Source organism: Equus quagga, chromosome 6, assembly GCF_021613505.1.
Source record: "Equus quagga isolate Etosha38 chromosome 6, UCLA_HA_Equagga_1.0, whole genome shotgun sequence".
Taxonomy (NCBI): domain Eukaryota; kingdom Metazoa; phylum Chordata; class Mammalia; order Perissodactyla; family Equidae; genus Equus; species Equus quagga.
The window spans coordinates 135,554,369-135,570,559 of record NC_060272.1 but is presented as its reverse complement, the minus strand read 5'-3'; positions in this window follow the sequence as shown (position 1 = coordinate 135,570,559).

Below are 16,191 nucleotides of genomic sequence, written 5' to 3'. Positions count from 1 at the left end.
CATTTTCTAGGATTCCTCCCTCGAAAACGTGGCCTCTGACTTCCACACGCGAGCCGGAGCGCACTAAGGTGGCGAGAGGCTGCAACCCCAGAATGCCTCTCCCGGCCCCAGTCCCCGGGCCGACTCGCATGGGCAGCAATTGCCTGAACCACTGCCCAGGCCTCAGGAGCCTTCATCTGCAGCTCCCTGAGTTCCTCATCGCACAGTGTGGGCACCTCGTGAGGAGCTGCCTCTCCCGGGTCAGAGCCCAGACCGCGCTGGTCCGCAGGGGCAGGCAAGTCTCGCGTCCCAACTGCTTCCTGCGTCAGGCTCCCGGACCAAAACGTGGCCGGCCTGGAGCGCTGCCTCGGAAGGTCGGCCAGAGCCAGGCCAGGCTTGGAGGCAGGGTTGTTCACACCCGGCCGGACCGCGGGTCTACATTTTTAGTTACATGGTCAGCATTTTTTGTGTTATTGGGTAAAGTCCCTGAATTCGGAGCATCATGTCCATATTCAAGTCTAACAGCTAAACCCTTGTCCGTCTGGAACCTTGAAGGACACTTAATGTCTCTGAGACACTCTTCAGGGAGCGCGGGCTGGTCACCGCCCCGGGACGTTCCTCAGGTCACCTCTGTCTTCCATCTCATGGTGTCTGGTTTTCTGATCTTCAAGCCAGACAATGAACTCTGCAAATTCTTTTCATCTCGGCCCTTGGAGTGGCAGGTCGTGGTGGTCGCAGGCTGTCCTGGTCCCTGCTCCCACTCTGGCCCTCAGGGTTTGGCAGGAAAGCCAGGCCTTCTCTTGGGGTGATGAGAATGTTCTGGACTTACTGGTGATGGTTGCGCAGTCCGTGAATGTGCTCATGACCACTCGACAGTACACTTTAAAAGGGGATCTTTAGGGCATATGAATAACGTCTCAATTTAAAAAAACACTTTTTGGTCAGTGTGAAAGTATGGTGGCTGAGGGTGGTCATGTCCTTGCAACGCTGGCTGGTGGCACCCCCCAGGGCGCTGTTAAGCATTTCTGCCCAGTTTCCAGACATTTTTGAGGCCTGATGGGTGCTTTTCTGTCAATTCACCTTCTCATTCATTTCACCCCGTGATTCTTTCTCTGGGGTAAATGTGATGGAAAATTGCAATCTGGCAGACAGGATTGTGTCTGGGGCACAGTGAGGGCCGGGCTGTGTGAGCCCGGGTTGGGGTATTCACTGTGCCCGGGACCCTGCCAGGCTGCCCCAGGGCAGCGACAGTAGAGGAGGGTCAGGTGTGCAGGAAGTCGTGTCTGGGCATCTTGTCCTGGAGAGATTCCACTGGGACCGCTGGACCCGAGGGAGGAGCTTCCTGTGTCTGCGGGGGCCGGACCCCACACACCGACTGTCTGTGTCTTCACAATATGCACACTTTTTATTTATTTTTTCTACTTTATTTTTCGGATTTTTAAAAATACTTGATTATTATTTTCCTTTTTCTTTATTTGGGATTTTTTGTGTGTGCTTTTTTTGGTGAGGAGGATTGGCCCTGAGCTAACATCTGTTGCCAATCTTCCTCTTTTTTTTTCTCCCCAGAGCCCCAGTGCATCGTTGTATCTCTAGTGTAGATCATTCTAATTCTTCTATGCGAGGTGCCACCACAGCACGGCTTGAAGTGTAGGTCCATGCTCAGGATCCGAATCTGTGAACTTGGGGCCACCTGAGCGGAGCATGTGATCTTAACCACCGGGCCACGGGGCGGCTCCATGTGCACATGTTTAAAACAGCTCCAAAGTTACAAAGGGTACCTTGGAGTAGATTAATTTCTTCAGCTGAATGACAAACGCTGCTTTGCAATTGGCCCTGGGACAGAGCAGCTGAAGGTGCATCCTGGTCAGCAATCTCTTGGTTTTGCCTGACTGCCTGCAACGACCTCTGACCTCTGGGCCTTGCTGAGGTCAGAGTGAGGCCAAGTTGGACCTGCCCTGTGAGCCCAACACAGCAAGGAGCACACCGAGTGCTGCCCACAACCTTGTGTAAAGCACCCACGATGGCCAGCTTCCCAAAATACACAGCCCAGGAATGTGCCGGAACCACGCTGGGCCCAGGATCCCAGTACTGGGAATCCAGGATGGCATCCCCTTCTGTCACCACCATCTCCGTCTTGCAGATCAGCAAGGTGGGCTCAGAGGGGTTGAGAGGGGAGGGCAGATCCACCAGGCCCCGGGGTGTGCGCTCAGCAGCAATGGCTGCTGCGTAAGGCACTCTCCCAGGTACGGGAGCTTCTCCACAGCAGGACAGGCTACCGCGAGCATCAGAAGCCGCTAAGCCACCGGCATCTTCAGGAACGGAGCAGCGTGGCTGGCCAGCCCTACGTGGGTAACACAGCCAAAAGGGTCCACGTCAGAAATGCCTCTGGGCACACGGCAGCCGGCGCCTCTGAGCCCCTTGGAGGGAGATGGGGGAGCCACCGTCCGGCCCAGAATGTGGAGCCCTGCTCTTTCTTCCTGCCAGGAAGGGTGGGATCAAACACCCGTGATGATGTCCCGAGCCGGTGTCCCACTCACCTGATTGTGGTGTTTGCGCCGGCCGGGGTTGCAGGCAGGCAGGGGCCATGGCGTCTGGCACAACCTCGCAGAGCCCTGGCTGAGGCAAGCTGACCAGGTCCCTGCCCTCAGCCGGCCACCTCCTCTGCAGGGGTGACAATGGCCCCGGCTGCCTGGACCCCATGTGTGAATGCCAGTGCTCGTGCTTCATGAGCCGCAGGTCATGCTGGGCCTTCCCCAGATGCCACCGCGAGAACACCCTGCACCCCAGTTATTACCACCCACAGTCATCGGTCCCCACAGCATAGGGGACCCTGGCCTCTGCCACGAGTGCTGGCGTGGGCCGCAGGCAGGCCTGGGACTGGGGGTTAGGGGTCAGGTCTATAGGGACCAGGTATGGACTGAGTGGCCAATCCAGCAGCTCCCATCCCAGCTGGGGCACAGGCTGACAGCAGGCCCTAGAGGGGAGATGCCAACCTGGCCCAGTGTGATCCAAGGGAGGCTGGGGGCTCAGTGGCATGGGGTCTTGGCCGCCTGGAGCTGCAGCGACCCACCCTCCTCCGATCTGGCCTGAGCTGCCTGCTGCACGCACTGCAGGCGTCCACTCTGCTACCCGCACAGTCACCCCAGGGGGTGGGCAGGTGGGAGACTGAGGCTCCGGCCTTGGCTTAGCTCCTCAGGCAGCTGGCCTTGAATCCAGGCCATGTACTTGATGGCCACCACTCTGGCTTCCGTCTCGGGGCGAAGATCCTGCTCAGTGGGGTCCCCAGAAGAGCAAAGTGGGTTCATTCACCAGCACGGGGTCCCTCTGCCGGCTCGGGCTCTGCTGGGCTGGACTGTGGGGTGAGAGAGGCCGAGGCAGCATGATGGTGATGTCCGGCCAGGCTGTGGGCCCGCGGAGACCTCCCCTCTGCAAGGGTGACTTCTGAACTGAGGGCCCACAGAGGAGACAGAACAGCCACGCAGAATGGAGGGGAGGTGTTGGGGGCAGGGGGACGCCAGGCCCCGTGTGGGCAGCTGGAGGAAGAGAGACGGCCAAGCGGCCCTGGGCCGTGGGCAGAGGCTGGACTCACACGCAACAGGGGCGTGGAGTTAAAGCCGCACTTGGAACCGAGTTTCCCCTAACGAGAAAGTCAGTTAACACGCTCTGTGGGGGCAGCACTGGTGGGGGTGTTGACTGTACGACCCCTCCCGAGGGTGATGGGGCAAAATCTATCACAATTACGAAGCATAAGCTTCCACTTCTTTTTTTTTTAAAGATTGGCACCTGAGCTAACAACAGCTGTTGCCAATCGTTTTTTTTTTCTCCTTTTTCTCCCCAAGTCCCCCCAGTACACAGTTGTATATCTTAGTTGCAGGTCCTTCTAGTTGTGGCATGTGGGACGCTGCCTCAACGTGGCCTGACAAGTGGTGCCATGTCTGCGCCCAGGATCCGAACAAGCAAAACCCTGGGCCGCTGAAGCAGAGCGTGAACTTAACCACTCGGCCCCGGGGCCGACCCACAAAGCATAAACTTCTTAGCCAGCGGCTCACTCAGGCCCACCCGAGCGGGTCGGCATCTGGCACAGCTGTGGCAGGCGTTTAAAACGCCAGAAAAGCACAAAGAAAAAAATGAAATTCGCCCTAACAGAAATAACCGTTGCTGACATCCAGGGTGACTTCTTGCAGTGGAGACGGTCCCCGACTTACGATGATTCAGCTTATGATTTTCTGACTTTATTATGGTGAAAAAGCGACACGCGTTCAGTAGAATGAATGAGATCTTCAACACTTTATTAGGAAACAGGCTTGTGTGAGAAGATTCTGCCCGACTGTAGGCTCACGTAAGTGCGCTCAGCACTTTGGAGGTCTGTAAGCTATGACGATTGTAGGTTGTGTTACATGCATTTTTGACTTACGATATTTCCAACGTATGGTGGGTTTATCGGGACGTAACCCCATCGTGAGTGGAGAAAGATCTGCACTTTCCTCTGAGATCATTCCTCTGTCTGCTGTTCTAACAATTGTCCCGCGAGCCTCCACGATGCTCCGAGCTCTCCTGTGGTGCCAGGACCCAGTGCCGAGAGTCCCACTCAGCATCCGCTGCGGGAACAGGCGACCTCCAGTCCTCGGCCTTGGATGCTGAAGGGCAAGCCAGGCCTCCTGTGGGAAGTGGATCGTTTTCCAATCTTTCGGGATCTTTAGAGATTCTGGGACAAACAGCTCTGGCCTGAATCCTTGCTGTCCTTGGGGTAGATTCTGAAACTGGCTCCAGGAGTGGGGACAAGTTGGAGACTTTGCGAGCGGCTCTCCTGGAGGCTGTGCGGCCCCTTGCCGTCCACCACCCACCCCCCTCAGCCTCCCCCCACCCCCGGCTCTGGGCTTGTTATGAAAATGAGGCTCGTCCTTTGCTTGTTCCTCGGGAACTTGGCCTTTTCCACCCATATTGAACCCATATTGACTCACGTGAGCTTTGCATTTCTGCAACGACCCCTCACCTCTCATATCTGCTGCAAACATTTTCCTCAGGTCTGTTCCCACCCTTCAGTCCTGTTTCTGAATGTCTCCACTCCAGGGGTCTGGCCTTTCCTCCGTAAGTCCCCCGCAGGCCCACGGCTCTCTCGCTGGAGGCCCGCGTCCTCGGGAAGCTCCCCGGGCTGGGCGGAGGCCTCCGTTGAGCCTGCAGCCCTGGCTCTGCGTCTGCTCGTGGCCTGCCCTCGGCACCTCCCTTGCCTCTCCGGGCCTCGATTTTTCACCTGTGAAAAGGGCTGCTTTGCTCTCGCTGGTGTCTGTGCTGACCTCTGACCCTCGGCTTCAGGCCCAGGCCCCCAGCCCCACATCCTCAGTGGTACAGACTGGGGCACGTCAGACCCACGGAGCGCCGGCCATCACACGCTCCCGCCCGCCGCCCCTGCGCCCTGATGCGGAGCCCTCCCCGTGGGAAGGCCTGCCTTGCCTGTGGAGCCCGGGGTCGGCAGGCCTTGCTTTAAAGCAGAGGATGCTTCTGGCGTCAGAGCCCAGTTATCTCGCAAAACGGCTCTTCTGTGTGTAAGACCACCAAGTGTTCGCTCGTCTAAGGGTCACGGCTGCCGTTTGTTGATGGATGGCTTCGCCCTGATGTGCAGCTCACATAAAACCTTCCCGAAGACAGGCGTGTGGCCCGCAGTCCGCGAGGCTGCGACCCCTCCCTTGGCGTGTGAGTGGGGAGCGCTGAGCTGGGAGGCAGGTAGTGTTAAGGAGCCCCTCCTGTGAGAAAGGTCGTCAGGGACCCTCCCATCCCCCTCGCATGGAGGAGGCAGTCATTTAACAGATGAGCAAGCTGAGGCCACGAGGGACCCCCGGGAGTGGGCACAGACCTGCCTGGGGACCCAAGCCTGCTTCCCCAGGGTCAAGGTCAGGGTGTGGGTGGCATGCTTTCCTTTACTTTGGAGAAACCCTCCTCTCATACTCAGCTCTTGGGGTCCAGGGGAGGCATGTGACCCGGGTCTGGCCCATCAGAGCGTTCCAGCCCTGTCCACGGGGATGGTTCAGGGATGGGCACGTGGCCTGTCAGCCAAAGAGATCCCGTCCCAGGGCTTTTCACAGGACTGTGGAGGGAGAAGCCGGAACCTCAGCCTGGAGCTGCCTGGGGCTGTGGGTGGTGCCCCAGGAAGCGTCAGCCTGTGCATGAAGTCACCACAGAAGGAAGCAGAGTTGAAAGACAAGAAATGGAGCTCCTGGATCCAGCCACACCTAAAACTGTGGCTGCCCACCAGATTTTCCGCTATGTGAATCAATAAATTCCCTTTTTGGCTTAAGCCAGTTTGAGCCAGAGTTTTGTCACTTGTAAGAAAGTGTCCTGGGTGATGTGCACCCTTAGAAGGACAGAAACAGAATTAGAAGCAGCCCCACTTCTGATCCCAGAGTCTACGAGCAGGGGAGGGGACCTACAGCCTTGTCAGGTCACTCCAGGCGGCGAGCCCAGGGGACGGGCAAGGGCACAGGGAACAGAGGCGCAGCGGCAGCCGTGGCCGGTGTGTGGTGTGCGTGGAGAAGAGAGAATAAAAAGCAAATGTGGCAAAATCTCACAACCTTCCTTGTGAATTTTAAATTTTTCAAAATCAAAGTTGAGAAAAACAAGAACAAGCCTGTGCCAATCCCACTTTGGCCGCAGAGGGGCTTTGGGGCTGCTGCCCAGAGCAGACCCAGGAGTGGATCACCTGGCGGGCAGGCGGCCTCTGCCTTGGTTTGTATCTGCCCCCCAGGCCCCACCGTGTGACCTCGGGAGAGAGCTTGGGTCCCAGCACCCAGCTTTCCCATCTGCAAATGCAGAGTCACAATTCCCACTTCATGGGTTGGTCGCAGGACCCTAAATCAGGACGTGTGCATGCGGCCTGGACCAACCAGCCCAGGGATGACGGTCAGTGCCAGCAGGGTGCTGGGGGCACATGCCCTGTGCTGTGTCTGGCAGCCCCACTGTGTCTACACTGCACATGGTGTCCCCAGTCTGCCAGTCCTGGGTGGTGGTGGTGGGGAGATGGGGCACAGCCCACCCAGGCCTCCAGGGAAAGGATGAGCAAGCTCAGCCCTGGGACCCACCCTCCCCGGCACCCGGGACCCATGCTATGAACCCACAGGCTGATTCCTCCCCCAGGGAGCCCAGCGGGGACCCATCCCTGAGCCATTTGACCCACCACTCTGAAGGTCTCAGAGGCTGAAAGCTGCAGGCCTCACTGGGCAGACGTCAGAGGAGACGAGATGTGGGGTGACGCGCTCCCGTGCACATCGCTGAAGTAGTCTGGATGACACCCTCTGCCAGAGGAAGAGAAGCAAAGGAAAGCGACAACGATAAACATCTGTCCTGGCGCAGGAATGGGTAATGCTCCGTGTGTCTTCAGGTGAACTCCTGGGCAGGGTCTTGGCGTTCGAGGGCAGGTGTGATTGTCGTTCATCTGAGCCACCGCCTGCCGCCACCACGAACCATCGTCCCCACGGCCACGGTGCCCCTCACGTCCTTTCCATCACCGGGCTGACCCTGGAGCGCGGCGTTGGGAGGGTCCCCTTAGCTCCTGGGGGCAACTATCTTGCTATGAGCAAAGTTTCACTGTTTTCATATTTAGGAGCCATTTGTATTCTTTCATCGTTAATTTTCTACTTATATCACTAGTCTGTTTTTCTGTTGGATCGTTGGTCTTAACTTACTGATTTCTGGGAACTCTGGATGAATTAAGGAAATGTGTCCTGTGTCCTTCTGCTTTATGGTACTTTTTGCTAGGCGGAGTCTTAGACAATTAAATTCATCTTTTACACAGATAACACAAAGTCGACGCTCATTATTCGAGGATTCCGTATTTGCCAACTTACCTTCTTGCTAAAATTTATTTGTGCCCCCAGAACAGGCAGTTGCCGCACTCTCGAGGCCATTGTGTACGTGCGCAGAGCGATGAAAACCCCAAGTCGCCCGATGGGCACATCCCCGGCCGAGGGGCATGAAGTGGAGCCAGCTGCCATGGTCCAGCTCCCAGGCTGTGAACAAGCATTCCCCTGGCAGGCTCTTCACACCACGTTTTTGCTTTTTGTGCCTTTTGTTGGTGGCTTTACTGTCTCAATGGCCCTGAGTGGTGCAGCTGCACTGTCTGTTGCTCCCGAGTGCAAGGGGGCCTCACGGAGGGAGCACGTGTGGACTAGCCTCTCAGCATGAGTCGCAGTGCTGTTGCCCAAGCAAATCAACACGCGTGCGTGAGGTGTAGTGACCAGAAACACATGGACAGTTGTGTGCTGGCTGGTTGACGGGGACGCTGTGACTGGGGCCCGTGCACACCCACCCTGCGTCTTCCCCGGTGCAGCAGTTCAGTGCACGCTGGTCCAGTGTTCGCAGGGACTTTACGGACGTAATTACTGTGGGTTACGGGGATCGACTGTGCACATGGAGGACCAAGTTTCAGAATGCATCCCCCCGGAGTCCTTTAGGAAGTGAAGCTTCTCATCTTCCTCCTCCGGCCTCCCCTCCATCGGGCGGCCCCCCTGCTGCCCTGAGCGGGCAGTGCCCTGAGTGATGTGGTCACTCTCCATGTTGCTGTGCACACTGGGTCTGCGCACAGTAGGCCAGCAGGTGTCTGATGGTGCGTTATGTCACCCGGCACCTCTTCAGCCTGGACGAGCAGGCACTCCTGGGGCCGGCACCCCATTCACACTGAGCCTGCTGAAAAATCCCAAGTTGGGCAGGTGGGGTGCCCGGCCAGAGGACAAGCCTCGTCCACATTGTGCGGAGAGTGGTGTGGCCCGGGGCCATCACCGGGCTGCAGGGGCCCACTGAGTGCCAGGGAAACTCTGGTGGGAGAGACCCCTATGACCCCCGGGCCTGCGTCAGCCACCCCAGTTGGCAGGACAACCTGCTTCAGCCACCTGTCAGGCCCTGTCCTGGACAGTGCCGTGGGCTCTGGTCTGAGGACCCCCCACCAGGCCCATCAGGCGGACGCCAGACCTGTGGCCGCCAAGCTGCCCACGCTCCCTCTCTCTGCTCCGTCCACAGGAGCCACAGGCCCACACCCCTCCCACCAGCTCTGTGGTCCTGAGCTTGTGGCCAAGACCCCCGAGTGTCCAAGTCCCCTGTGGAAACGGGGACTGACGGTTCCCCTGGATCAGGGCCATTCCCCTCTCCACAGGCAGGTCCCACCGGCGAGGAGACGACGCCAAGGCAGGAAATGGCCGGAGCCCCACACGGCCACCACATCTCAGTCCTCCTGGGCTGCTGGGCCTGTGAATTCCATCAGTGACTCCCTCCCAGCCCGGAGCTAGGTCCCTCCACCACCTGGGACTAACTTGGAAACTGACGTTCAGAGAAACGAGCTCCCGTTGAAGGTCACGGCCAGTGGGTGGTGCCGGGATTTGACTCGGATCCACGTCTCCAGCCATGCACTGCTCTTGGCGGACCCCTCCTCCGACCCAGCGCCTCTTCGCTGGGACCCCCTTTCCCAAAGATGCAGGCAGGCGTGAAGGGGAGCTGCCTCTTGTCCAAAGTGCAGAGAAATGCACAGAAGCAGAGCAGCCATCACAAAAATTTTGGTGCGTTTCCTTCTGGCTTTTTCTCCTGAGCACTGTCACTTGGAATTGTCTCTCATTGCTTCCTAAGTGATTATAAGACTGTATGAAGAGCATCTAAATGGCTTCATCGTATTTGATTACGTAGGAACAGCACAGTTTACTGGACCATTTCCCGATGGCTGGACACGTGCGTTACTCACCGTGCTATTGAAAGCAACTCTGCACAACTGGTGACCTCATTTGTATAAATTCTCTAAAAGGGAATTGTTGGCTTACGGGTGTGAAGGTTGCTCAGATTCTCATTCCAACCACAAATCACCTTCCAGGAAGCCCGTGCCTGTTGGCCCAGTGAGTCCACTCAGAGGCAGCAGCACAAGACAGACGTGGCCCCACGGCCAGTGAGGGCTGGCGTGAGTTGTCAGGGCCGCGAGCAGAACGTAGCCCAGAACTGAGGCCTCCCCAGGCGGCAGCCACCCTAGAGGACAGTGGATGGAGGCGGCTGGGCCTGAGGGCAAGCTAGAACTGAGGGAGGGTCCTGACTCCACGGCCTGTCCATTGAGACAGAGCCCCCAAGAGAAAGGAGTTTCTAGTCAGAGGAGAGAGCAGAGGCCGAGGTCAGGCGGAGCGTCCATTCAGCAAAGAGAAGCTGTGGTAGGTACTTGCAACAGACGGGGGTCGATACCGGGGCTTAGGTGCCCAGAGCCAAACAGGGGAGCCCAGGGACCCAGGTTGCAGCGCATGCACAAGCTGGGGACAGAAGGAAGCCACGTGTGTGTGTGCTGGGGGGACAGCCACCTCAGGCAGAGCTCGGCCCCGGAGGGGAGGGGTGAAGGGTGACCGGTTCCAGGGGCCGAAAGAAGCCTGAGGGAAGCCGTCTGCCCCTGCCTGGCGGAAGCTGACGGGAGCCTCTTCCAGTCTCCTGCCAGCAGCTCCACCAGCAACGCCTGCCTGAGGTGGGGCTGCAGAGGTCAATCCCAGCCCAGAGCCCACGGGGTGGGGCCGGAGGTGGGCTGGGGACACGGGCACGTGACAGCAGAGCTGGCAGAGCAGAGGAGGCCTGAGGACGGCTGGGCTGCAGTGGCTGCGGGGGAGCGGCAGCGTGGGGCAGGGGGGAGCGGGACCGGCTCCACCTCCAGGCCCTGCCTGTGCGTGCTGAGCTGGGCAGGCCTGTCGCTGCCGCCTCTGTCTGGTAGCAGTGGGCAGTGGACGGAGCGTTGTGGCGCTCGGCACACATCACGTACCGCGGTGCTGGCGGTCTCCATCAGTATTGTAACTTCAGCAGCTCCGCTCACTTCGGGCCCCACCACCCACTGAGCTCAGCCGCCCACCCCTGTTTTGACGGCTCCCAGTTTCTTGAGATCCCTGGGTCAGATTCCTGGGGCTTTAAGGAGAGATGTAAACATGCGTGAAGTGGCCTGTGTCTTCTGCCGTCCCCATATTTTGTGATCTACGCAGGCGCCTGGGCCACTTGGCCCTTTGGTTTCAGACCAGCTTGAGTCCTGCTCTGAGACACTAAAAGGGCCGCGTCCAGGGCCTCGGGGGCGGGGGGCACTGGCTTCCCTGAGCAACAGGAGGTCACGCCCCATCCACTTCTCTTGAGGCCAGAAGAGGCTGAGAAGCAAGCGCGGCCGTGACCAGTGAGGACGGCCACCATGAAGGATGGCTCTAGGCCCCGGGTTGACCTTGACTCCCCCGAGGTCGCAGGCTTTGAGGGTGTGCAGGTGTCTGAGGTGCCCACCCAGCACTTCGCTGCCAAGATAGGTCTGCCGGCCCCACCGCTCAGCCCGACAACCGGGCGGGAATGACAACTGACGGTTTCAGCTGTTTCTCCTGGACTCTTTTGCAGGAAATGTAAATAAACCATTTCTAAAACTTGTATTTATTAAAAATAATTCTCAGGGCCAGGAGCTGAGTGGTGCAGTTGGGGAGGGGTACCTCAGTGGGGTACTGATGTGACCCCCGACTTGGCGGCCGCCCGCTTCAGCAGGGTGTAGGGTGGGTTTCCAACACCCGTGTCCCAGGGCATCTGGGAGCTGAAGCCATGTTCCCTGGACCCAACAAAACAGGACATGCGACCTCGCATCTGGGGGGAGCCTGAGTGAAGCAACTAATGATTCTGTGCACAGGAGCAGAGGCTGGAGTTGCAATTCGCTCGCGTGATGGGAGCCTGGTAGGCTGCATGGACAGCTGACAGGGACAGACTCACGCCTGCCGCATGGGCACCGAGGGGTCACAATTGGGTAGCGACACGTGGACAACTTAAAAAATTTTATTTCTACTTTTTCTGTCTTACACATTTTATGTAATGAGTACATGCTCTTAAAAAATCAGTATGTATATCCGTACAGTGGAATATTATTTGGCCATGAAAAGGAGCACAGCACTGGGACAGGCTGCAACGTGGATGAAGTGAAAACACCACGGTGAGTGAAAGAACCCAGCTGCTAGGCGCCGTTATGTTGTGTGATTCCACTGATGTGGAAAGTCCTCAACAGGCAGATCCTCAGAGACAGAAGGGGGATTGCTGGACACTGGGGCTGAACCAGGCAGGTGGGAAGTGACTGCTAAGGGGCACGGGTTTCTTTCTGTGGTGATGAAAGTGTTCTGGGGTTAGTGGTGATGGTCGTACAACCCTGTGAATATATGAAAAATTGCTGAATTTACCCTTTAAAAGGGTGAGTTTTATGGTATGTGAATTACATCCTGATGAAACTGCTATAAAAAGTGAACAAGTGTTTAAATTTGGGAGTAAAGGAAATGTCACACCATCCCCTTAATTATAAAAGAAGAACACTGTTGTAGAACTTTGGGGCCTCTCTGGGTGGGGAGCCTCCCCCGAGAGGCCAGAGCAGCAGGGGCCATCATTCGCCGGCCCTCCCAGCCACACGCGCCTCCCGGGCCTAGGAGCCCGAGCTTTGGAGGCCCACACAACCCCATCCCATCCACCTGCCCCGGCACCCTTCCATCAGGACCGCCCGTGCCTCTCTGCTCTGCTCTCTGGAGAAGTCCCCCCATCTGACCCCACCATGGGACCCGAGCTCCAGAGGACCGGGGTTCCTTCTGTCTCACCTGCCCCCGGGGCAGGTCCCACACTGCTGTCAGTGAGGGGCTGCCTCCCCATGCTGTGTCCTTTGGGGGTGCTTGGGGAGGCGGCCTGGCTGCACTGGATCTGACCACTAGACCGGCCGCAGCTGCCCAAGCCACTCAGAGGGAGACAAACCCCAAAAATGACCTATTGACCGGATTTTCTTCTGGAGAGGCCAGAGCCCGGCCGTCCCACTGGTGAGCCGAGCTGGGTCCTGTCCCCGACTCTCCCTCCCTCTTCAAGCATCTGTTGACACTGACTGTGCGCCGACACTGTTGGTCCCGACCATCATGTCCACCTCACAGATGAGCAAACTGATGACATGGTGCCGTCACCTGCTAGGTCCTGCCCCTGGAAGTGCGTCTGCCCGGGGCAGGTGTGTGCCTGCAGGTGCCCGCTGGCCTGACCAGACTGGGCACCAGGGCAGCCTGGACTTGGGGCTTCCTGGCACCGGAGTCTTGGGGAACCCCGGTGACAACTGTGGGGGGTGAAGGGCACTGGCCCCACACTGTCTGTGGTCTCGAGCAAGCTACTTAAAGTCTAAAGGCCTGCACTGGGCCTCAAGGCACTCACCTGTGACACTGGAGGCAACCACAGACACTTGGCCGACAGTGACAGCTGAGGAGATGGTTGCTCCAGGCCTCAGGCAGCAGAGAGTGTGCAGGGGAGGAAAACATTTCCTCTTCCCAAATGTGGGTTCGTCTGGCCGGAGAACGAATTAAATTCACATGAGACAGAATAGCAAGAGAAAATTAAACAAAGCTTTATGAGGACCATGGCCTGGGGTCTTTCTTTCCGAAGGAAGAAAGGGCGCCGAAGAAGTGGGGTGCAGAGTGATTATATACCCCCAAACAGCGCTTGATGGACACCACAGGTAGTGGGGCTGCTATCTCGGAGGGCGTGGCAGGAGGCAAGTTTATTGTCTGGAGCTGGGTGGTCACAGGTGAGCGCAGCAATCAGTTCCTAGCCTAAGGAAAGATGCTTAATCCTTAAAGAAATGCCAAAGTTGGGAGGAGAAGGGAAGTCAGTTACAGGAGGTTACCAGAGAAGCACAATAAAATGCAGATTTAAGTCCTTGCCTTTGGTATTGATTAAGAGTTTCTAGAAAGAAGGTCATCTCCTTTCTTCTTCCTGGTACAGAGAGGGAGGCACCTTTACAGATAGAGATTTACCTTACAAATGTAAATGTGTCCTAAGGAAGGGCAAGTTCCGTTCCTCAGAGCCTCCTTCCCTGTCCCAGTTTATCAAAAGCAATCAGCCTCAAATAATCCTGATGCCAAAGAGACATATCTTGGGGTGGCCAATTTCCAGGTCCCTACAAGTGTCATCACCAGCCTGGGGCATGCGGTCTGCAGAGCGTCCCTCAGTGCTGGCTTGTGCGAGCCTCAAACAACCAGCAGAGCAGACGGGCACTGCTTATTCTCCCTGTCAGAGCTGGGGTGACGGAGGGTCAGAGATGTCAAGTGACCTGGCTAAGGGCACACAGTGATCCTGGCAAGGCCCTGGCACCCAAGATCTCTCCAAGGATGCCTTGGGCTCCCCCTTCCCGGATCCCAGGATCTGCTCCTGAGCCCAGCCCAAGGGTCCTTGCAAGAGGACTGCGACCTATCTACTAGCTACTTAGCTGTTGACTCTAATGGTCATGAGTCAGCAGAGGGAGTGAGCTCCCTGTCACAGGAGGCATGTAAGTAGGACTGCCTGAAACCACCCCTAAGGGCTCAGAGAGCACATCCTGCTCAGGCAAGGACAGGTTCCCATCACTTCCCCAGGGCCTGGGCTGCTCCTGCGATGTGTGGGGATATTCCTGCCATACTTTACACATCTGCCAGCCGTGGGTGGGCAGTGGCCCAAAGGCAAAGATGTGAATGGCCAGCTGTCTCCTCCATCACCAGGCAGGCACGATGCTGAGGTGGCCAGCAGGGCCCAGGGAGCAGGAAGAAGGCTGTCTGTCTGGAACACACTGCTCTCCCTCCCTTCTTGGTTTCCCTTAGACAGGCCTCGGCACATACATCATGGACGGGCTTGGGACTCAGGGTGCCCTCCTGCACTGATCGAGTCTTGGAGGAATTGGCAGCCTTTCCAGGTAGACGAACCAGAATGGCCAAGCCTTTGGGGGGAGACTGAGGCTCCGTGAGAGTGGGACTTGCCCAGGGTCAGCAGTCGGCAGGGCAAGGCTGGGTCCCTGGCCTCCACAGGGAAGGCAGAAATATCCTCAATCCACCCTGTCGATGAAAATAATCCATAACCAATCTATAAATGAAAATTTGGGAGAGTTTATTCTGAGCTGAAATCTGAGGACCATGGCCCGGGGCCTTTCTTCCCAAAGGAAGAAAGGGCACCAAAGAAGTGAGGTGTACAGAGTGGTTATATACTCCCCAAACAGGACGTTTCACATATGATTGAAATGTCCCTCCCACAATAGTCACAAGATTGCCCTGTCTGCACAGCTCTTGATGGACACAACAGGTAGTGGGTCTGCTATCTCGGAGGGCGCAGCAGGAGGCAAGTCTGTTGTCTCACAGGTGAGCGAAGCAATCAGTTTCTAGCCTAAGGAAAGATGCTTAATCCTTAAGGAGATGCCAACATCGGGAGGGGGAGAGAAGTTGCACCTTTATCTCAAGGGCCTTTGTTCTTGCCATAGGAAATCTCTAAAGCAGATATACAATGCATGCTCAATGGCCTCAGTCAGGCCCTTTTGGAAAAACAAGGTCAGGCCAAATTAGGTTTACACCAAATGGCTTCCTCATATTCTCCAATATATCCTATTGCTTGCCATTTTTATTTGTCAACCCCTACCTCAGCCTGGAAGGCCCCTATCCTGGGGTCCGGCTCAGATCCCCGCCTCGCAGGGTCTCCTCCTCTGGCAGAACGGCGTCCACTGTTGTCTTTTCTCCATCTGGGCTCCGGGCTGGATGCCTGTCCCACAAGATGGACATGAGGATTGGAGAATATACCCACCAGGCGTGAGCCAGCTGCCCAGCCGGTGCCTGCCCTCTGCAGAGCCACGGCTCTCTGGGGAGAGGTCCTGATCTGGGGTGTCTGCCCATTTCCAGGTGCAAAGTCTCCCCACATTGCTGGGCTTCACTGAGCGGAGTCGGGAAGAGATGCCCGCCCTCAGGAGTTTGTCTGCCAGCACCAGCCCCCCCACCAGGGCCCCGCAGGGCGCCTCCTGGAGCTGCTCTGGGCAACAGTCAGTTGGCACACCTTCCCTCTAATTGTGATGGTTTGATGTCACATGGTTAATTTGTGCCAGGGGCTTGGAGCCCACAGCACCCCTCATGTGTGAAAGTCCAGGGGGCCAGGGCGGACACGAGAACAGTAGGCATCTCCCCTGGGCCAGCTGCCTCCCGGTGCCTTTGTTCCCTCATGTGGAGCTGGCCTCGGACTGCAGGGCACAGGGCCACTTGTGGAGGGCTGGGGGAGAGGTGGGAGCTCAGGGCCTCGCATGGAGCAGGCTCAGACACCAGCCCTGCAGTCTTCGCCATATGCCACCTCCATGCCCACGAGCCGGGCTTGTCTCTGGGAGTCCAGAGGAGGAAGGGGGAAGGAGGGATCAGGGATGGCTGGTGGGGGAGAAGTGGCCTTTGACAGTGATGGGGGAGGAAGGAA